A 24,851-nucleotide genomic window follows, 5' to 3' on the forward strand; every position below is an offset into this window, starting at 1 on the left:
ACCTTTTTGACCTGTAAACTCCTAAAAGCAACAAAAAAAAAACAACAAATGGAACACCCTCTTGCTAGTCCCCAAAGGCAAAAAAAAAGAAAGAGCTATTTTCTACCCTTCAACCAATTCAGTGGAACACAAGTAAACAAATAAGACCAACAGCTAAAGTTTTAACCATCAAAATCCACTTTTAAACAAAGGTTACCAACTAACAATATAATGGTCCCTAAGGAACACTTAAAAAATGAACACATACTAAACTCGAAGCGAAACGAAACGTAAAGAAAAAGCGGCTGACTGTATCATCGAATTTACCTTCATCCAGAAAGCCACCCACCTCCATCCCGTACCATTGGTTTTGAAGGAAGCTGAGTGAGAGATAAAAAAATTGCCATAGATAGAGGATATGGCAACAAATTCGAGGTGTTGAAACTGAAAGGAAGTTAAGAAAGGGGACAAATTTCTTAGAGTTGGTTGGAATTAACCCCTCTCACAAAGGGTTATTGCAATGAGAAAAATTTCCATTGGGCTTCTAAAATTACCGCATTTTCTCAATAGATGTCACTAGAGTTGTCTACCTTTAATGCTACAAATCCCATTAAGTTATATACTAAAAAAAATGTTTACTTGAATCTAAAAACTTTTACCTTCCCTTGAGGAGTTTGGAATTAATACCGAGCCAAATTTGCGGTTTCTTTAAAAGAAAACAGTTTTTAGAGAACATATGATTAAAATTAGGATACAGATACAGGTCAAATAAGTACAAATATTTTTTAGCGATGAAATTATTCTAACCCAAAACATTAAAAGTTAAATTTCCCCCATAGTTTTGCTCAATTATTTCTTGTATTAATCCACAAATTTTCCATAGAAATAAAATTTTGACAAAATTTTCTATAGAAATAAAATTTTGACAAAATTTTCTATAGAAATAAAATTTTCAACAAAATTTCCCACAGAAATAAAATACTGACAAAATTTTCTATAGAAATAAAACTTTAACAAAATTTCCTATAGAAATAAAATTTTACCTTCTGTTTTCTTTTTGTAAATTCAAGCTCGAGGTCAGAGTTTTATTTTCTGTTTTATTTTTATACTTCGATATTTCGATCTCCTTCGGAAATCATCAACAGAAATGAGAGGACAACACCAGTGACATAGGTTTTAATTTTATTTATTTATTTTATTCCCGTCGATGATTTCCGAAGGATATCGAAATATCGAAGTATAAAAATAAAACAGAAAATAAAACTCTGACCTCGAGCTTGAATTTACAAAAAGAAAACAGAAGGTACTAAACAAAAAGGTCAAAAAAACAACAAACGTATATGAAATAAAATTTTGTCAAAATTTTCTATAGAAATAAAATGTTGACAAAATTTTTAATAAAAGTAAAGTTGTGACAAATTTTTCAGAATAAAAATAAAATTCATATAAAATTGTCTCTATAAACAAAATTTTGATAACATTTTCTATGGAAATAAAATTTTTACAAAATTTTCTACAGAATTAAAATTTTGACAAAATTTCCTATAAAAAATCCACTTTTGCCAAATTTTCTTTAGAAATAAAGTTTTGACAAAATTATTAATAGAAATAAAATTTTGATAAAATTTTCTATAGAAATAAAATTTTGACAAAATTTTCTATAGAAATAAAATTTTGTTAAAATTTTCTATAGAAATAAAGTTTACACAAAGTTTTCTACAAAAATAAAATTAAGACTAAATATTCAATAGAAATAAAATTTTGTTAAAATTTTCTATAGAAATAAAATTTTGACAACATTTTCTATATAAATAAAATTTTACTAAAATTTTCTATATAAATAAAATTTTGACAAAATTTTCTACAGAATTAAAATTTTGACAAAATTTCCTATAAAAAATCCACTTTTGCCAAATTTTCTTTAGAAATAAAGTTTTGACAAAATTATTAATAGAAATAAAATTTTGATAAAATTTTCTATAGAAATAAAATTTTGACAAAATTTTCTATGGAAATAAAATTTTGGTAAGATTTTCTATAAAAATAAAATTTTGACAAAATTTTCTATGGAAATAAAATTTTAAGAAAATTTTTTATAGAAATAAAATTTTAATAAAATTTTCTATAGAAATAAAATGTTGACAAAATTTTCAATAAAAATAAAAAATAATTTTTTAGAATAAAAAATAAAATACAGATAAAATTGTCTCTATAAATAAAATTTTGATAACATTTTCTATGGAAATAAATTTTTTACAAAATTTTCTATAGAATTAAAATTTTGACAAAATTTTCTTACAAAAATACACTTTTGCCAAATTTTCTTTAGAAATAAAATTTTGACAAAATTTTCTATAGAAATAAAATTGTGCAAAAATTTTCTATAGTAATAAAATTTGACAAAATTTTCTATGGAAATAAAATTTGTGCAATATTTTCTATAGAAATAAAATTTTGACAAAATTTTCTATAGAAATAAAATTTTGTCAAAATTTTCTATAGAAATAAAATTTTAATAAAATTTCCTATAGAAATAAAATTTTGACAAAATTTTCTATAGAGATAAAAAATTTACAAAATTTTCTATAGAAATAAAATTTTGCAAACAATTTCTATAATAATAAAATTTTGACAACATTTTCTATATAAAAAAAAATCACAAAAATTTTTATAGAAATAAAATTTTGCCAAAATTTTCTATAGAAATAAAAACTTGACAAAATTTTCTATAGAAATAAAATTTTGTCAAATTTTCTATATAATAAAATTTTGCCAAAATTTTCTATAGAAATAAAATTTTGACAAAATTTTCTATAGAAATAAAATTTTGTCAAAATTTTCTATAGAAATAAAATTTCCTATAGAAATAAAATTCTGACAAAATTTTCTATAGTAATAAAATGTTGACAAAATTTTCTATATAAAAAAAAATTGACAAAAAGTTTTATAGAAATAAAATGTTGACAAAATTTTCTATAGAAATTAAATTTTGACAACATTTTCTATAGAAATAAAATTTTGCAAACATTTTCTATAGTAATAAAATTTTGACAAAATTTTCTATATTAAAAAAATTTCACAAAAATTTTAATGGAAATAAAATTTTTCTAAAATTTTCTATAGAAATAAAAAATTGACAAAATTTTCTATAGAAATAAAATTTTGACAAAATCTTCTATAGAAATAAAATTTTGCAAAATTGTTTATATAAAAAAATTTTGACAAAATTGTCTACAACCAGTAAATCAAATATCAGCATACTAATGACCGTGCTTCCTGGTTTGTGAACATTAATACTCTACACAGAGATCTTGGAATTCTATTGTTGGACGATGAAGTAAAACGTTACAATTCGCGATACTTAGCTCGTCTAAGTAATCATTCCAAAATACTTGCTATAACTCTACTTCATGACACTGACGAGGTGAAGAGGCTGAAGAGACATTATATTCTTGATTTACCGTACATAAAATAATTTGTTATGATATATGGAGTACTTTAACGAGTTTGCTGGAACTCGATGCATAGTTATAACATTTGCTTATTGGTTTGTTCAAAATAGATTGCAAATAAATGAATAAAATGAAAAAAAAAAAAATAAATAAATAAATAAACAGAAAAAGAAATAAAATTTTGACAATAATTTCTATATAAACAAAGTTTTGACAAATTTTTATATAGAAATAAAATTTTGAGATCATTTTTATAGAAATAAAATTTTGCAAAATTTTCTATATAAACAAAGTTTTGACAAAATTTTTTATAGAAATAAAATGTTGACAAAATTTTCTATAGAAATAAAATTTTGACAATATTTTCTATATAAATAAAGTTTTGACACAATTTTCTATAGAAATAAAATTTTAACAAAATTTTCTATAGAATTAAAATTTTTCCAATATACAAAAAAACAAAAATTGACCAACATTTTCTATAGAAATAAAATGTTGGCAATATTCTCTATATCAATAAACTTTTGACAAAATTTTCTATATAAATAAAAGTTTGATAAAATTTTCTATATAAATAAAAGTTTGACAAATTTTTCTATAGAAATAAAATTTTGCCAAATTTTCTATATAAAAAAATGACAACATTTTCTATAGAAATAACATTTTGACAATATTTTCTATATAAATAAAGTTTTGACAATATCTTCTATGTAAATAAAATTTTGACAAATTTTTCTATAGAAATAAACAAAATTTAATAAAATTTTCTATAAAAATAAAATTTTGACAAAATTTTGTACAGAAATAAAATTTTGACAATATTTTCTATATAACTAAAGATTTGGCAAAATTTTCTATATACATATAATTTTGATAAATTTTTCTATAGAAATAAAATTTTGACAAAATTTTCTATATATATATATAAAATTTTCTATAGAAATAGTTTTTTTGTGCGGTGAAATTATTCTCCCACCAAAACTTTAAAAGTTAAATTTTTCCCCATATTTTTGCTCAATTGTTTCCTGTGTTAATCCACAAAAAATATCAACTCTATTAAATTATTTGTTTAGTTGGTTTCGCACAACACCCACACACACACACACATACCATACCGTTTAATAGACCTCAAATTAATTGTATTTTTGCAAGGGGTCTAGCTAATTTTATTTCCATTAGCCACAATAATTTATGCTGTCATAATAGTTAATAACATAATGTGTAATAGCTCGTTTTTGATAACCGTTTACAATTGTGAGCGTTGTAAGGCTTAATAGAGCCTTAGTGAATATGGTTAACAGCAATACAAAACAACAAAAACAACATAACAATGGCAGGAGCCGTAACAAATGGCCAAAGGACACAAACCAACAAAAAAAAACACAACAACATGAAACGTGTATAAGGAACATTTTCCCACGCGTTTTTGGTACGAAACCAAAAAAAAATGTCTACGAACCACTAAAATAGCAAACAAGAGAGTAAGTAACAACACCTACAATAACAACAAGAAACAAGTCATAAATCAATATGGTCAAAGCCAAAACGAAAGCGCACAAACAAAACGGCCTTTAAGATGCCTTTAAGTTTAATGTGCACAGACATTCACTTAACTCTGAGGCACACTCACCCACACACACACACACACAAAACAATACAATAATCGTACTTTCAAAAAGGCTCGCCAAAGACCTTGGCTACGAGCGAATAGCAACAAACAATGATTACACTCACTCACTCACATAGAGACATACCGAGAAACGTACGCGAGTACTACTCTCTAGTAGTTTGTATATTGCGAGTTAAAAACATCTGCAGCCAAAGCTTTCACCACTACAACATGGGCTATGTGACGGCGATATAATTTAAGATGAAATAGGTTTTTGTGTTTTTTGCATGACTTCGTTTGCTGTGTTGGACTGGGAGGGGAAGGTGTATATTGTATGTGGTTCTTAGTTTGTGGAAATATATGTCACTATTGTTCATTTAAATATGTTCAGACAGTGAGTGTGTGAGAGAGAGAATTCTGTAGCAGCAACAGTATTTTTCAAAAGTCTTAAACAAGGTTACACATAAACATATACAACCACCCACCAAACGCATACTGCGTTATTAATTGCACAGTGCATTTCATGAGGATAATGCATGCGAAAATCAATTTAAAAAATTATGGTAGAAATTTCCTCTATTAACGGCCATTTTCATGTAGCTCCGTTAGGCTTTAACTGTCAGTTAACAGAAAGTAATTTGCAAATATATTTTCTCCAGTAACCTTAAACTGAAAATTTTGTAGCAGTTAAGCTCCTAACTGGCATATAGAATGTATAGACAAGATGACAGATATGTCCATAGATCGGTTTAAAAATTAGTTAGCTAACGTAGCACTAACGGAGCTTCATGAAAATGGGGGTAAATATTAAAAAAAAAAATCTTAAAGATTAAACATAACCTGAAAAAAGAGTTTTCTGTTCTGAGAAACAAAATTTTAGATAAACGAAACATTCTTTTGACGCTAAAAATTTTTCTTTGAAAGCAAATAAAACACTATAAGAGATAACAATGCATCGCTTGCCATCTATTTGTTTGCTCTTAAAGAAAATTCTGTTTGGTAAAGGGGGAATTTTGGTTGCCTCAAAAATTTGTTCCGGAGGAAAGTATTTTTACTTTGGTTGTACCGAAGGTAGATAATAACATGTATTGAATTTAGATTTAAAATTTTTATCAACCCTTTCACTACCGAAACAAACTTTTTCTTCTTTCTTTATTTTTCTTTTTTTCTTCTTCTGTGTTTACTTGCAAAAAATTGTAATTTTGAGGACCTACCTCAATTGGTTCAAGAGCTATATAAGTTTGATCTGAGAACTTAATTTTCGAATTGTGACCAAATGGCCTTACCAAAATAAGCGCTCTTCGGTCTATTATATCTATCGAAATGTGAGAAAAACAGTCTCAAAATTTCGTATTTTTCGTTTATTGTTAAAGAATTTTATGAAAATGCATTTTAGTGCTCACCAATATGGGTGAAGCCTTTACTGTAAAATAGCATTGAGAAACAAATCGAAATAAAGTGGGGAAATAGAGTTTGTTATGGTTCTATAAATGTCCTCCTATACTAAATTGTGAGTTTTTCATATTTGATACTTTTTTTTGTTTATGTCAAACGCCTTAACGACAACTTGAATTTCCAAATTGCGACATGACTTCAAATAGAAATTATGCTAAGGCTATGGTCACACTAGGCAAATATTTGACCAAAATGAGTGTCAAACATTTTTCCAGAACCATCTTCCGAATATCTGAATACCGTTTTTGGAAAATTATCATACCATGATGATATATATCCAACATGAGTTACAAATGTTAGCTGGTTTGTCTGTAGCGACGAATTCTTTTTTGATTTCTGTCAAATATTTGCCCAATGTGACCATAGCATAAGTTTCAAGTAAAAAACGTCTTTAAAATAAAGTATTGAAAAACATCTCCTGTTTTGATTATTGATTTGTTTTTTTTTTTTTTTTTTTTTTTGGTTGAAGTCAAGCTACCACAAGTCAATAAATTTAAAGAAGATTTCATTCATTTTGAATAATTTTTAAGAGTTATTAAATCCAAGATGCAAGAAAAAATTGTATTTCTTTTATCTTCTTTCACATAGCCATTTTTTAAGTTGAATCAAATAAATATAAAGGCAAAATGACTTCATTGAAAAGTTTATCGATTTTTGGACAAGGAAAAACCCTATAGCAGAGAAGTACTTCTGGGCAAAATTCGCATTCGTATTTTAGGGACAAGAAATCTTTCACCTAAACGCTATGCCACCACGGTTGCTACCGTTGGTAGAATTCTACCAAAAATGGTAGATTTTTTACTGTTTGGTAAACTGGTAGACTTATTGACGTTTTGATAGATTTTGCAAAAGTATTCCTCTCTAAATAAGAGTTATTTAAATTGTCTTTTGAAATAAAATTTTGACAAGATTTTCTATAGAAATAAAATTTTGACAAAATTTTCTATAGTAATAAAATTTTCACAAACATTTTCTATAGAAATAAAATTTTCAGAAAATTTTCTATAGAAATAAAATTTTGTCAAAATTTTCTATAGAAATAAAAATTTCAGAAAATTTTTTATAGAAATAAAATTTTCAGAAAATTTTCTACACAAATAAAATTTTGACAAAATTTTCTATAGTAATAAAATTTTGACAAAATTTTCTAAAGAAATAAAGTCGTGACAAAAATTTTTTTAATAATAAAATTGTGACAAAATTTTCTATAGAAATAAAATTTTGACAACATTTTCTATAGAAATAAAATTTTCAGAAAATTTTCTATACAAATAAAATTTTGACAAAATTTTCTATAGTAATAAAATTTTGCCAAAAATTTCTAAAGAAATAAAATTGTGACAAATTTTTTTTAATAATAAAATTTTGACAAAATTTTCTATAGAAATAAAATTTTGACAAAATTTTCTATAGAAATAAAATTTTGACAAAATTTTCTATAGAAATAAAATGTTGACAAAATTTTCTATAGAAATAAAATGTTGGCAAAATTTTCTATAGAAACAGAAATTTTGACAAAAATTTCCATAGAAATAAAATTTTGACAAAATTTTGTTGACAAAATTTTCTATAGTAATAAAATTTTGGCAAAGTTTTCTATACAAATAAAATTTTGACAAAATTTTCTATAGTAATAAAATTTGAACAACATTTTCTATAGAAATAAAATTGCGACAACATTTTCTATAGAAATACCATTTTGACAAAATTTTCTATAGACATAAAATAGTGACAAAATTCTCTATAGAAACAAAATTTTGACAAAATTTTCTATAGAAATACAAAATTGGCAAAATTTTCAATAGAAATAAAATTGTGACAAAATTTTCTATGGAAATAAAATTTTGACAAAATTTTCTAAACAAATAAAAATTTGACAAAATTTTCTATAGAAATAAGATTTTCAGAAAAATTTCTATAGAAATAAAATGTTGACAAAATTTTCTATGACATAAAATTTTGAAAAAATTTTCTATAGAAACAAAAATTTTGACGAAATTTTCCATTAAAACACAATGTTGACAAAATTTTCTATAGTAATAAAATTTGAACAAAATTTTCTATAGAAATAAAATGGTGACAAAATTTCCTATAGAAATAAAATTTTGAGAAAATTTTCTATAGAAATACAATATTGACAAAATTTTCTATAGACATAAAATTGTGACAAAATTTTCTATAGAAACAAAATTTTGACAAAATTTCTAAAGAAATAAAGTTGTGACAAAAATTTTTTTATAATAAAATTGTGACAAAATTTTCTATAGAAATAAAATTGTGACAACATTTGCTATAGAAATAAAATTTTGAGAAAATTTTGTATAAAAATCAAATGTTGATAAAATGTTCTATAGAAACAAAAATTTTGACAAAATTTTCATTGAAATAAAATTCTTACAAAATTTTCCATTAAAATAAAATGTTGACAAACTTTTCTATAACATAGTAATAAAATTTGAACAAAATTTTCTATAGAAATACAATGTTGACAAAATTTTCTATAGACATAAAATTGTGACAAAATTTTCTATGGAAATAAAATTTTGACAAAATTTTCTACACAAATAAAAGTTTGACAAAATTTTCTACACAAATAAAAGTTTGACAAAATTTTCTATAGAAATAAGATTTTCAGAAAAATTTCTATAGAAATAAAATTTTGACAAAATTTTCTATGAAATAAAATTTTGACAAAATTTTCTATAGAAACAAAAATTTTGACAAAATTTTTCATAGAAATAAAATTCTGACAAAATTTTCCATTAAAATAAAATGTTGACAAAATTTTCTATAGTAATAAAATTTGAACAAAATTTTCTATAGAAATAAAATGGTGACAAAATTTCCTATAGAAATAAAATTTTGAGAAAATTTTCTATAGAAATACAATGTTCACAAAATTTTCTATAAACTAAAATTGTGACAAAATTTTCTATAGAAATAAAATTTTGACAAACTTTTCTATAGAAACAAAAATTTTCTATAGAAACAAATTTTCTACACAAATAAAAATTTGACAAAATAAGATTTTCCGAAAAATTTCGATAGAAATAAAATGTTGACAAAATTGTCTATAAACTAAAATTGTGACAAAATTTCCTATAGAAATGAAATTTTGACAAACTTTTCTATAGAAACAAAAATTTTGGCAAAATTTTCTATAGAAATAAAATTTTGACAAAATTTTCTATAGAAATAAAATTTTGACAAAATTTTCTACACAAATAAAAATATGACAAAATAAGATTTTCAGAAAAATTTCTATAGAAATAAAATGTTGACAAAATTTTCTATGAAATAAAATGTTGACAAAATTTTCTATGGAAACAAATGTTTTGACAAAATTCTCTTTAGAAATAAAATTTTGACAAAATCTTCGACACAAATAAAAATTTCAAAAAATTTTCTATAGAAATAAGATTTTCAGAAAAATTTCTATAGAAATAAAATGTTGACAAAATTTTCTATGAAATAAAATTTTAACAAAATTTTCTATGGAAACAAAAATTTGATAAAATATTCTATAGAAATAAAGTTTTAACAAAATTTTCTATAGAAATAAAATTGTGACAAAATTTTCTATAGAAATAAAATTTTGACAAAATTTTCTACACAAATAAAAATTTGACAAAATAAGATTTTCAGAAAAATTTCTATAGAAATAAAATGTTGACAAAATTTTCTATGAAATAAAATGTGGACAAAATTTTCTATGAAATAAAATGTTGACAAAATCTTCTATGGAAACAAATGTTTTGACAAAATTTTCTTTAGAAATAAAACTTTGACAAAATTTTCGACACAAATAAAAATTTCAAAAAATTTTCTATAGAAATAAGATTTTCAGAAAAATTTCGATAGAAATAAAATGTTGAAAAAATTTTCTATGAAATAAAATTTTAACAAAATTTTCTATGGAAACAAAAATTTGATAAAATATTCTATAGAAATAAAATTTTAACAAAATTTTCTATAGAAATTAAATTGTGACAAAATTTTCTATAGAATTAGAATTAGAAAAAATAAAATCAAAAAATGGAGACAATATAGCCTATGCGGTTGTTGACAAAGATGGTATTGTTCTAGGCGCTAAAATTATGTGCAACATTGCTTCAATTTTTACAGCCGAAGCGGCTGGCATTATCCACGCCTTAATAATGGCGCAACAATCGAAAAAGAAAACTATAATTTGCAGCCGTGACTAATATTGGTGACCTCAGTTGGTACACTGTAAATAAAATACGCGATATATTAATAGCTAACAGGGGGAAAATCAAGCTCTGCTGGGTCCCCGGCCATGCCGGTCTAGTTGGGAATGACCATTCTGATATAGCCTTCAGAGCGGCTTCTTCTGCTCCTTTATGTACTGATAACACTATCGAAAAATGCGATTTAAAGAGACACGTTATGACGAGTTTTCTACATTCTTGCAGTAAACACTTCCAACATTACCATTATAATACAATTAACCCGAATTATTCCACTCCTCAATATCCTGAAAATACAATAAAAACGATAACACGAATTTTTTCCCGACTACGGATGGGTCATACTATTTCAACGCATCAACATCTTATGAAAGTCAACTTGAACAACAACTGCCCTAAATGTGGAAATACCTTATCAGTATCTCATATTCTAAAAAACTGTTCTCATCTCACCCACTGGCACACCACTATACTCGACAATAAAGGATTGGACATCCTAAAATCTACAACAGCAGATAATATAAATATAATTTTTAATTTCATATCTACTATCAAATTTCCAATCTAAAATTGTTTTCTAATGCTAGATTTTTCTCTATTATTCTTATATATACTATAAGTTTAATAAATAAATAAATAAAATAAAATAAGGTGGAAAAAATTTGGCGAATTTTAGAAAATTTAGATAATTTTTACAAAATTTTAATTACAAACGATTTAAATTACAAACGATGGCATCACGCTGATAACACAAAAATAAATAAATATTTGTAAAAAAATTCAAGAAAATATATCATAGACATAATTAAGTGTTTTTTTCACTTGTTAAAGAAAGTTTTGTAGTTTGATGAAAAACATTGGAGTTAAAATTTTCCAGAATGTTTTTAGTGTCATACGAATTTTTTTTCTATTATAATTTGGATTTTTAAAGTGGCTTTTGTTTGTACGTTAATAGCAAAAAGGAAAGATTGAAATATCGATAAATGAGATCTGTATCGTAATTTTAATTTTATTTATTCTAGATTTAAAGCTCGATAGGTCCCTAAAAAATGTCTTTATTTAAAAAAAATCGCATCTTTGGCAGTGGAATCAATACCAAAATTTTTAAGGTGGTTGAAGCAAGCAAAATTTTTCTCATTTATATTTTATTCTCATTTTCCGCAAACTCCACAAATGATCACAAACACACAATTGTTCATTTCAATTGTATCGCCTTAAATATCGCCTTAAATATTTTACAGTTTTTAAAATCCCCCTACTTTTGTACTAAAACAAAAGTACTGTGTTCCACCATTCCTTCTACTTAGAACGCTGTTCAACATAAACTTGGCCGTAATAACCTCGCGTAGTATAAGAAAATTTCTTAGACCACCCTCCCCTACCATTCCTCTAAGGATAGGAAAAATAAAATGTATAGTTTTATAATGGCATAGGAAATGTGTAGAATTGTTTTTGTTTCATTTTCATCTCTTTCCCTTCTTTTTTTTTTTTTTTTTTGGTTGCTCCACTAATGCTTCGTCATGGCTTTTCCTTTAAAAGGAAAGGAAAAAGAAATCTTTGTCGTAGTGTGAGACGCGTCTTTAAGACCTGACCAAGTTTTTCATTTCTCCTTGAGCTTGTTGCAACATATGTACTTATGTCACATCTGTTTGCAGGATCCCCACAAAGAGCTGGCTTGACACAGGGGAGGCCAGGCAGAAGTAAGTAACTTTAAGTAGAACACCGGTTTTCTTAAAGTTGGATTTTGTTTAATGCATTGGTTGTTTTTTTTTTCTTGTCCTTCTTAGACACAGATATATTTCCTTAAGGCATTCCGCTTAGGAAATTAGCCTGCACAAAAACAAAAAACTGTTGCAATGTTGCAAAACATTTTATATGTAGAGATTGGCTGTATTTGTAGGCAATGACAAGGCCTTAGTTTATTTAAAAAAAAAATATTAAAATGTAGGCTTTAGTTGTGAAATAGTTTATTTAATAGAAATATCGTAAAAATTATGGCTAAAAAATAACCTAATGCTGTGAAGTTAAATTCTTCATGTTTTAATTTTCACTATACAAATTAAAAAAAAATACGTTAACAAATAGGAACGAGAATGCAAACTAAATTGAAGAATAAACAATTTACATAAAATTAAGGACAATGTTTTTTTTTAATGAATGTTTTTTTAATTATAATAAAAATTCTTCAAATTTAGTTGTTCTAAAGGCTCAACTTCAAAAACTCTTTCCGAAATGTCCTCAAATAGATGTTCTTTGTTTTAACTACGAATGAAGTTTGTTTTATTTAATTTTTTATACATCATGTTTTTATACCCTCCACCATAGGAGGGGGGGTATATCAACTTTGTCATTCCGTTTGTAACACATCGAAATATTGCTCTAAGACCCCATAAAGTATATACATTCTGAGTCGTGGTGAATTTCTGAGTCGATCTAAGCATGTCCGTCCGTCCGTCTGTTGAAATCACGCTAACTTCCGAACGACACAAGCTATCGACTTGAAACTTGGTACAAGTAGTTGTTATTGATGTAGGCCGGATGGGCCATATCGGACCACTTTTACGTATAGCACCCATATAAACCGACGCTCAGATTTGGCTTCCGGAGCCTCTTGGAGGAGCAAATCTCATCCAATCCGGTTTATATTTTGTACGAGGGAGCCACCGTGGTGCAATGGTTAGCATGCCCGCCTTGCATACACAAGGTCGTGGGTTCGATTCCTGCTTCGACCGAACACCACAAAGTTTTTCAGCTGTGGATTATCCCACCTCAGTAATGCTGGTGACATTTCTAAGGGTTTCAAAGCTTCTCTAAGTGGTTTCACTGCAAAGTAGCACGCCGTTCGGACTCGGCTATAAAAAGGAGGTCCCTTGTCATTGAGCTTAACATAGAATCGGGCAGCACTCAGTGATAAGAGAGAAGTTCACCAATGTGGTGTCACAGTGGACTGAATAGTCTAAGTGAGCCTGATACATCGGGCTGCCACCTAACCTAACCTATATTTGGTACGTGTTATTAGTATATTCACGCCAAAATTGGTCCATATAGATCCATAATTATATATAGCCTCTATATAAATCGATCCCCAGATTTGACCTCTGGAACCTCTTGGAGGAGCAAAATTCATCCGATTCGATTGAAATGTGGTACATTTTACTAGTATATGGCCACTAACAACCATGCCAAAATTGGTCCATATCCGCTTATAGTTATATATAGCCAATCCCCAATTACACAAAACTTGGTCCATATCGGTTCATAATCATTGTTGCCACTCGAGCCAAACATAATCTACCAAAATTTCAGTTCTATTGAAAATTTTATCAAAATTTTATTACTATAGAAAATTTTGTCCAAATTTTATTTCTATAGAAAATTTTGCCAAAATTTTATTTCTATTGAAAATTTTGTAAAAATTTTATTCTATAGAAAATGTTGTCAAATTTATATTTCTACAGAAAGTTTTGCCAAAATTTTATTTCTATAGAAAATTTTGCCAAAATTTTATTTGTATAGAAAATTTTATTTCTATTGAAAAATGTTGTCAGAATTTTATATCTATAGAAAATTTTTGCAAAATTTTATTTTTATAAAAAATGTTGTCAAAATTTTATTTCTATAGAAAATTTTGCCAAAATTTTATTTCTATAGAAAATTTTGTCAAAATTTTATTTCTATAGAAAATTTTGTCACAATTTTATTTCTATAGAAATTTTTGTCAAAATTTTATTTCTATAGAAAATTTTGCCAAAATTTTATTTCTATAGAAAATTTTGTCAAAATTTTATTTCTATAGAAAATTTTGTCAAAATTTTATTTCTATTGAAAATTTTGTAAAAATTTTATTCTATAGAAAATTTTGTCAAAATTTTATTTTATAAAAAATGTTGTCAAATTTATATTTCTACAGAAAGTTTTGCCAAAATTTTATTTCTATAGAAAATTTTGCCAAAATTTTATTTGTATAGAAAATTTTATTTCTATTGAAAAATGTTGTCAGAATTTTATATCTATAGAAAATGTTGGCAAAATTTTGTTTTTATAAAAAATGTTGTCAGAATTTTATATCTATAGAAAATGTTGGCAAAATTTTATTTTTATAAAAAATGTTGTCAAAATTTTATTTCTATAGAAAATTTTGCCAAAATTTTATTTCTATAGAAAATTTTGTCAAAATTTTATTTCTATAGAAAATTTTGTCAAAATTTTATTTCTATAGAAATTTTTGTCAAAATTTTATTTCTATAGAAAATTTTGCCAAAATTTTATTTCTATAGAAAATTTTGTCAAAATTTTATTTCTATAGAAATTTTTGCAAAATTTTATTTTTATAAAAAATGTTGTCAAAATTTTATTTCTATAGAAAATTTTGCCAAAATTTTATTTCTATAGAAAATTTTGTCAAAATTTTATTTCTATAGAAAATTTTGTCAAAATTTTATTTCTATAGAAATTTTTGTCAAAATTTTATTTCTATAGAAAATTTTGTTAAATTTTTAATTCTATTGAAAATTTTGCCAAAATTTTATTTCTATAGAAAATTTTTTCAAAATTTTATTTCTATAGAACATTTAGTCAAAATTTTATTTTTATAGAAAATTTTGTTAAATTTTTAATTCTATTGAAAATTTTGCCAAAATTTTAATTCTATTGAAAATTTTGCCAAAATTTTATTTCTATAGAAAATTTTGTCAAAATTTTATTTCTATAGAACATTTAGTCAACATTTTATTCCTATCGAAAAATTTTGCCAAAATTTTATTTCTATAGAAAATTTTGCCAACATTTTATTTCTATAGAAAATTTTGTCAATATTTTATTTCTATATAAAATTTTGCCCAAAATTTTATTTCTATGGAAAATTTTGTGAAAATTTTATTTCTATGGACAATTTTGTCAAAATTTTATTTCATTATTGTTGTTTTTGATTTCAGCTTAAAACCATGCACTGACTAAACTACAAGTGTAGCTTAACCAACAGAGGAAAAGTATGCTTGTCAAATTTTTTGGGCAAAGCCCTATAGACTGCAAGATGGTTGGATGTACAGCTGTTTCGGAATTACCACATTCCTCATGAGCATCCTCTACTTGCAGCAAAACTATCAACCAATTATCAGAATAAATTCGGGTAATTCGCTCAACCCAAAGTGAACTACACTTGAACCTTCCGAAAAAGGTTTGATAGTCGGCTACTGCCTAACCAAATTTACAAACATTTCTCGTTTTCTTTGCCAAACTCAAATCATCGATTTGGCTGGGTTTGTTTTTGAGAAATCAAAAACAACAATAATGATTGAAGAGAAACCAACAATAACAAACAAACAAAATTTATTTCTATAGAAAATTTTGTGAAAATTTTGTCAAATTTTTATTTCTATCGAAAATTTGGTCAAAATTTTATTTCTATATAAAAATTTTGTCAAAATGTTATTTCCATAGAAAATTTAGCCAACATTTTATTTCTATAGAACATTTTGGCAAAATTTTATTTCTTTAGAAAATTTTGTGAAAATATTATTTCTAAGAAAATTTTGTCAAAATTTTATTTCTATAGAAAATTTTGCCCAAAATTTTATTTCCATAGAAAATTTAGTCAAAATTTTATTTCTATAGAAAATTTTGCCAAAAAAAATTATTTACGTATTTAATAGGCCTTTGTATGTTTAAAATATCCCCGTATGGACTAACTTACAATTTAGACGAAGTAAGAAGTATTAAGATACCTTGCCATCGGCAAGTGTTACCACAACCAAAATAATTCGATTGTGAATGACAGTCTTTAGTAGATGTTTCTACGCAATCCATGGTGGAGGGTACATAAGATTCGGCTTACACAGAAAAAAATATCAACAAAATATTTCCAATTAAAAAGTTAAGTGAATTTGAAAATTTTTTCAATTAATAAATTAATTGGTACAATTAACTTTTTAATCAAGATAGAAACATTAAGTTAATTAAGTCAATGATAGAAAATTTTAAAATTTTTAATTAAAAAGTAAATTGATACAATTAACTTTTAATCAAATTCGGAAGACTAGGTCAGTTTATGATGATGATGATGAACATTTTTTTAAATTTTTAATTAATTTTTTTTTCAAACAATCAATTGTTAATCCAAATAAAAATTCTAAGCCAATTCAGAATTTAATTGAAAATAGTTACCTTTTTTTAATTAATAAATTAATTGAGTTTTGCAATCAACATCAATTAAATTTTTAATTGAATCAATTAAAAAATTAATTGAAATATGGCAATGAAATCAATTAATTTTTTAATCAAGAATTTTTTTCTATGCCCAATTAAAACTGTGATTGATACTATCATTTTCGTGATTGAAGACATTTCAATTAAAAAATTAATTGGATCAATTAATTTCGTGATTGAATCAGAAAAAAAAAAATTTTGTGTGTAGATTCGGCGAACTTACTTGTTATACCCACCACCATAGAATGGTGACGGGGGTATAATAAGTTTGTCATTCCGTTTGTAACGCATCGAAATATCGATTTCCGACTATATAAAGTATATATATTCTTGATCAGGGAGAAATTCTAAGACGATATAACGATGTCCGTCTGTCCGTCTGTCTGTCTGTCTGTTGTAATCACGCTACAGTCTTCAATAATGAAGCAATCGCGCTGAAATTTTGCACAAACTCGTCTTTTGTCTGCAGGCAGGTCAAGTTCGAAGATGGGCTATATCGGTCCAGGTTTTGATATAGTCCCCATATAAACCGACCTCCCGATTTGGGGTCTTGGGCTTATAGAAATCGTAGTTTTTATCCAATTTGCTTGAAATTAGAAATGTAGAGGTATTTTATGACCATAAAGGGGTGTGCCAAAAATGGTGAGTATCGGTCCATGTTTTGGTATAGCCCCCATATAGACCGATCTCCCGATTTTACTTCTTGGGCTTATAGAAACCGCAGTTTTTATTCAATTTACCTGAAATTGGAAATCTAGAGGTATTGTAAGACCACAAATACGTGTGCTAAAAATTGTGAGTATCGGACAATATTTTGGTATAGCCCCCATATAGACCGATCTCCCGATTTTACTTCTTGGGCTTATAGAAACCGCAGTTTTTATTCAATTTACCTGAAATTGGAAATCTAGAAGTATTGTAGGACCACAAATACGTATGCCAAAAATTGTGAGTATCGGTCCATGTTTTGGTATGGTCCCCATATAAAAGGACCTCCCGATTTGGGGTCTTGGGCTTATAGAAACCGTAGTTTTTATCCAATTTGTCTGAAATTGGAAATCTAGTGGTATTTTAGGATCATAAAGAGGTGTGCCGAAAATGGTAAGTATCGGTCCATATTTGGTATAGCCCCCATATAGACCGATTTCCCGATTTTAATTCTTGGGCTTCTAGAATCCGAAGTTTTTATCCTATTTGCCTGAAATTGGAAATCTAGTGGTATTTTAGGACCATAAAGAGGTGTGCCGTAAATGGTGAGTATCGGTCCATATTTTGGTATAGCCCCCATATAGACCGATCTCCCGATTTTACTTCTTGGGCTTATAGAAACCGCAGTTTTTATTCAATTTACCTGAAATTGGAAATCTAGAGGTATTGTAGGACCACAAATACGTGTGCCAGAAATGGTGAGTATCGGTCCATGTTTTGGTGTGGTCCCCATATAAAACGACCTCCCGATTTGGGGTCTTGGGCTTATAGAATCCGTAGTTTAAATACAATTTGTCTGAAATTGGAAATTTATAGGTATTTGAGGACCATAAAGGGTGTGCCAAAAATGGTGAGTATCGGTCCATTTTTTGGTATAGCCCCCATATAGACCGATATCCCGATTTTACTTCTTGGGTTTCTAGAATCCGTAGTTTTTATGCGATTTGCCTGAAATTGTAAATATTATTTTAGGCTCCCAAAAACGTGTATCGGATTAAGTTTTTATCGGTCCTTTTGGTAATGCCTCCATATAGACCGACTTCATTTCTTGAGGGTATAGAAGGCGCACTGATCATGAAAATTGCTTGAAACTCAATGTAAAATTTTCAGATTTCAGATACTTCTCGGGTGAAAATCTACAGATTTAAGATTTCAAAGCAAGACGTTATTTTATAATTTTCTTGCACACTTACAAGAGATGTTAATGATTCCTCTAAAACTCAAACAAAAATGGTTCTTATAAATCCAGAATCTGATATAGTCCTCATAGGTGAAATCTTTAAATTTATCTTCGGGAAGTGTCCTCAAGTCCTCAATCCCTCCTGAAATTTCAAAGGAAACCCTAATATTTGGTTCATGGTGGTGGGTATTTAAGATTCGGCCCGGCCGAACTTAGTGCTGTATATACTTGTTTTTAATATAATTTACACTAATTTCCCTAAATGAAATGGCTCCTAAGTTATTTAAGACCTAAATCTTTGTGGAAATAAATATTATAGCTTAAACGTCATATTGTCATAGTCATATTGTGGCATTTTTTATTTAATTCCGCCTGAAAGTATGCAAATATTTCAATGAATTTTGTTTAATTGACTTAAATTAGATCCCTAGAATTTTATAAAAAACACTTTCAGTATAATTCATGGTTATCTGTTTTTAAATGTAAATGTGTAATTTTTTATTTCGAATGACACTTTTTTATAAATTCCCTAAAATAACCCTGGTGTAGAGTGTAATAATATAAAAAGCAAATTTTTTATCACAAATTTTCCAGTATTTTCATGCATGGATATTTTTGTGCAACTTTTTTATTTGTTCATTAAATTGTGCACCTTTTAGATGTTTATGCCACCTTTGTGCCATATTATGTTTTTAATTCCGCTTGAAAGTATGCAACTATTTCAATGACAATTTTTAAATAAAATTTTCGCTAACTCCTCAAAATAGAATTCTCTCTCTTAAGTTATTTTAGACCCCTATTTTAGGAAATCAGAAATGCATAAAATGAAAACATGAATTTAATATATATTTTCATTTTGTTATTTCTAAGCACACTTTATATGCAACTTTTTTACAGAAATTTAAAAAAAATTAACACTGGGGCAGGGTAAGACAATATTACAATCAAATTTCCATTTCTCATCAACAACAAATTGGCCAATATTTTCATATTTTATATTTTTTTAATTTAATTCCGCCTGTTAGTATGCAACTATTTCAATGACATTTTTAAATATAATTTTCCCTAACTTCTCCAAATAGAATGTTTCTTAAGCTATTTTAGAGCCCTATTTTAAGAAATCAGAAATCAGAAATGCATAAAATAAAAACATGAATTATATATATATATATATATTCCTTTGAAATAAAAATTTGGCATTTTTTATTTCTAATGAAATTTTATATGCCACTTTTTTAGAAATTTCAAAAAAGTAACACTGGGTCAGGGTATGACGAAAATAAAATAAAATTTCCTTTTCTCATCGCCAACAAATTTTGCCAATATCTTCAAGCATTAAAACTTTTGTGTGACTTTTTAATTGGACCAATAAATCTCACAATTTTTACATTTTTGTAGCACCCTCTTTTTCATATCGTTAAATTTTTTAAAATTTAAATTCCGCCTTAAAGTATGCAAAATTTTTAATGATTTGTTTTTGCATACAAAAAAAATATTTTTTGTCTTCAATCACGGAATTAATTGATCCAATTAATTTTTAATTGAAATGTCTTCAATCAAAGAAATGATAGTATCAGTTAAAAAATTAATTGAAAATCAATTAAAATATTAATTAATCCGATTAAAAAATGTATTGATGCTATTAATTTTTGTGATTGATTTTTGTTTCAATTAAAAATTTAATTGAATCAGTTAAAATGTTTGATTGAATATTTTTTAAAACCCAATCAAGGCTTTAATTGGAAATATTTTCGTGAAAAAAAAATTTTTTTTGTGTAGAAATATAATTTCCCATGTTAAAATGTTTTTTAGATTATTTTAGACCTAATTACAAAGATCAGAAATGTACAAAGAGCCTTTCGCCGTAAAGTATGCTAATATTTCAATAGAATTTTTTTAACAATTTTAATAAAAATTTTATAAAATATTGAAAACTTTAGAATTTTAATTTAAAAAAATTGATTTTATTTCATATTTTCTTTTTTTATACCCTGCGCCACACTGTGGAACAGGGTATTATAAGTTAGTGCAGATGTTTGCAACACCCAGAAGGAGACGAGATAAACACATGGTGTCTTTGACAATAATACTCAGGGTGGGTCCCGTCCGTCCGTCTGTCTGTGAACACATTTTTGTGATCAAAGTCTAGGTCGCAGTTTAAGTCCAATCGCCTTCAAATTTGGCACAAGTTCCTGTTTTGGGTCAGAATAGAACCCTATTGATTGCGGAAGAAATCGGTTCAGATTTAGATATAGCTCCCATATATATCTTTCGCCCGATATGCAGAAGCCAGAAGCCAGAGTTTTACCCTGATTTTCTTGAAATTATGCACAAACATAACACTTGGTCGTATAGTCAAATGTGCAAAATTTGATTGAAATCGGTTCAGATTTAGATATAGCTCCCATATAAATCTTTCGCCCGATTTAGACGCATATAACCACAGAGACCAAAGTTTTATTCCGATTTATTTGAAACTTTGCACAGGGAGTAGAATTAGGGTTAGGATTATGCATGCTAATTTTGGTTGAAATCGGTTCAGATTTAGGTATAGCTCCCACACATATCTTTCCCTCGATATTCCGTAATATGATCACAGAGGTCAAATTTGTAATTCGATATACAAGAAATTTTGCACAGGAAGTAGAATTGACATTGTAGCTTTACGTACCAAATTTCGTTGAAATCGGTTCAGATTTAGGTATAGCTCCCATACATATCTTTCCCCCGATTTTCCGTAATATGACCACAGAGGCCAATTTTTAACTCCGATTTAGTTGAAATTTTGCACAGGGAGTAGAATTAGCATTGTAGCTATCAGATTTCAGATTTAGATATATCTCCCCTATATATGTTTTTCTGATTTCGACAAAAATGGTCAAAATACCAACATTGTCGTTATAAAATCGCCACTGCTAAGTCGAAAACTTGTAAAAATGATTCCAATTTTCCTCTAACTCTAATGCACATCTATCGACCGATAAATCATAAATACACTTTTGCGAAGTTTCCTCAAAATTGGTTCAGATTTAAATGTTTCCCATATTTTTTTACTAGCATTGTGTTCCACACCAGGGCATTAGCCGACTTACGTTTTAAGTCTATAAATGTGATAGGAGTCTAAAACAATTTGTTCAGATCGAGTCAGATTTAAATGTATGTATTTGGGACAAACCTTTATATATAGCCCCCAACACATTTGACGGATGTGATATGGTATCGAAAATTTAGATCTACAAAGTGGTGCAGGGTATAATATAGTCGGCCCCGCCCGACTTTAGACTTTCCTTACTTGTTTTTTTAATATAAATTCCGTCAGAAAGTATGAAAATTTTTTAATTGATTTTTTTTAGAAATTTAATTTCCCATGATAAAATGTTTATTAATTTATTTTAGACCTAATTGTAAATATCAGAATTGTATAAAAAAACCTTCAGCCCTAAAGTATGCAAATACCTCAATAGATTTTTTTGTTTTAATTGCCCTTATTAAAAATCTTAGAATTTTAATTAAGAAAAAATTGATTTTAATTCATATTTTCTCTTTTAAATTTTTTTATTTTGTATGCCACTTTTTGTGCTAATTTTTTTTTTTTTTTTGAAATTTTCTAAAATAACCCTGGGTTAAGGTATGCCAATATTAAAATCGAATAGCGTTTGTTTATCAGCAAGAAAAACCAACACTAACAAATTTAAATTTTTTGCAAATTTATTTATGTCAATATCATTCGGGTCATCTGTGCCAAGACATAAATTTAGTCCTTACCAAACCGAAAAAAAAGGAACAAAACAAACTTTTTCAATTTGAATCCTTAAACATCCTTAAGCAATATCTTAGGCAAATTGTTTTGGGTCACAAGGCACGGAGAAAAAAAAAACTATAAATTAACATTTCAGCAAAAGCTGAAACAAAAAAAAAAAATATTTTGCACAAGCCAAATGGCTTAAACAAGGAGCCAAAAAAAAAAAACAACCATCTCAGGTTTATTAACAACAAGTAGGAGTTGTAGAAAAAAAAAAACATAACACAAAAAAAAACTTTTCTAAGGGGTCCATTATTAAATGTCTTGGTTTTGTTGTTGTATCACTTACCTTTCTTAACGCGTGTTTTGTTGCTAACTGAATATCCTATGAATTTTAGCTTTTCATCATGTTTGTTGTGCTTTTATTTTTTTCTTGTTGTTGGGGGGTTAGGAGAGGGATAATCTAATTTTATTTATTTTTTTTTAGTTTTACTTCTTTTTAAAAAAAGGCTTTAAACCACTGGACCACAAGTAACTCACAAACACTTAGGCATTTACAATTATTTTTTTGTTTTATTTTGTGGGAGTAAGGAAATCACTAAAACTTTCTCAACTTTAGGATTTTTTATATGTCCTTTCTCTTTGTGGGCTTAGGCCTTTAAGAAAGGATCAAATTGGTTTGTTTGTTGTTGTTGCCAAGCCATAAAAAAACCAAAACAAAGAAAAAAGCACCGGAAATGGCTTTCGATTTGAATAATCAATGCTAGGCCGCCCCCTAAAGTAGGCTATAAATTTTGTGTGTGTTCTGTTTGCTTTTATTTTTTATTTTTTTTTTTTGTTACTTTGTTTGCCTATAAGAATGAGAAGCTTTATTATGTTTGTTGGGAAATTCCTTAAAGCATATTTCCAGGGGGGGACTTTATTGAAGCTTATGATTATGATGGAAATTCGTTTTCATTTTATTATGTGAACTTCATTGCTTATTATTAACAATTATTGATTATTAATAAATATATATATTTTTTCTCACTGTAATGATGGCAATTAGTTTGAACAATTAATAAAGGAATTCATGTTTCGTTTATTTTTGGGGCTGTCAAGCTTTCATTTCGATAAGGACAATTTGATTTGAAAGAATTTCCTTTGATTGTGTTTCGGTTTTCCTTTATGTTCTGGGTCCTCTTGGGCTAAGAATGATTGACGTTATTGGCGGCGGGTTTGTCTTGAATTTTTACGCTTCATTAGCTACAAACTTGTTTTTTTTTTTTTGATTTTGTTTTTTTATTTTGTATTCCTTTTGTTATCTACGGAATCTAGGAGGGGATGTTTTTTTCTTTATAATTCCCATAAAAAAATTCTTTCTTAATTTTGCGTAAAAATGTTAGGCTGGCATCATTAGTGTTAAATAATTTGAGCCTAGGGTTCTTGAGGTGGCAAATTCAGGGGGGGAAATAAAAAACAGCCCGTAACTTAAAAAACCAAAATTCACCAAATTCTAAATCACCAAAAAAAAAATCTGGCTAGCACGAGGTTAGGCTTTAGATTTATTTTTATTTTATTTTTTTTTCTTTAATTTCACACCAACACTTATGGCCACATACACACACTCACTTATGCTCTCAGTTAAGTAATTTGACGATTCGCGATACGAAATACTCGGAAAATCGTTTAAAAGGTTCACCGTTATTCTTCACTCGGTCATAGCAAATCACATACGCACGCACACCGAATAAACCGGAGAAGAAATTGGGTTACACAAGATTTGCGAAAAATGTTTCCGATGCCGCTATCATAGACTTCAATAGCAAAAAAAAAAACCTCAAGAATTTTTGTTTAACACACACACACGCACTGAGCCTTACACTTCTCTTGTTTAATAATTTTTATTTATTTATGGTTAATATTCTTTTTTTGGGATGTTTTTATTTTATTTTTCGTGTATTTCTTCTTTTTTTTTTTTTTGCTTGAAAAACAATTCCACGTTTAGCCGTCGCTCGTTGTTTTTGTTTTTCCTTTTCGGTTTGGTTTTTTTACTGTGATTCTTCTTCTTCTTTGTTTGATATGAGACCGTTAGACACGCTATTGGAACGACGTTCTTCTCAAAACCACGACCTTTTCAATACTAAAGGATTTTCCATTCATTTGCAAACATCGTTTCTGCACGAAGTTCGAAAATTTCAAAACGATAGCAACAGAGCAAAGGAGCATTTGCTCAATTGGTGAAGGCTTTTAGAATTTAACGAAACTTCAGCTCTCCAAAGAAACATACAAAACACCAAAATTTTCTATACGCTCCCGTCTTTTGGTTTTTTTT

General features: G+C 27.0%; 1 protein-coding gene across 1 annotated transcript in view; it reads right to left on the minus strand.

The window, feature by feature from the left end:
* Positions 1-24,641, minus strand: part of side-VI (sidestep VI transmembrane protein) — a 663,002-nt gene extending 638,361 nt beyond the window's left edge. The window contains exon 1 of the mRNA XM_075289298.1: positions 22,887-24,641. The gene's annotated coding sequence lies outside the window, so the exon portion shown is untranslated. The remainder of the gene's footprint in view (positions 1-22,886) is intronic.
* Positions 24,642-24,851: the final 210 nt, after the last annotated feature.

Source organism: Haematobia irritans, chromosome 1 (assembly GCF_050003625.1).
Source record: "Haematobia irritans isolate KBUSLIRL chromosome 1, ASM5000362v1, whole genome shotgun sequence".
Classification (NCBI taxonomy): domain Eukaryota; kingdom Metazoa; phylum Arthropoda; class Insecta; order Diptera; family Muscidae; genus Haematobia; species Haematobia irritans.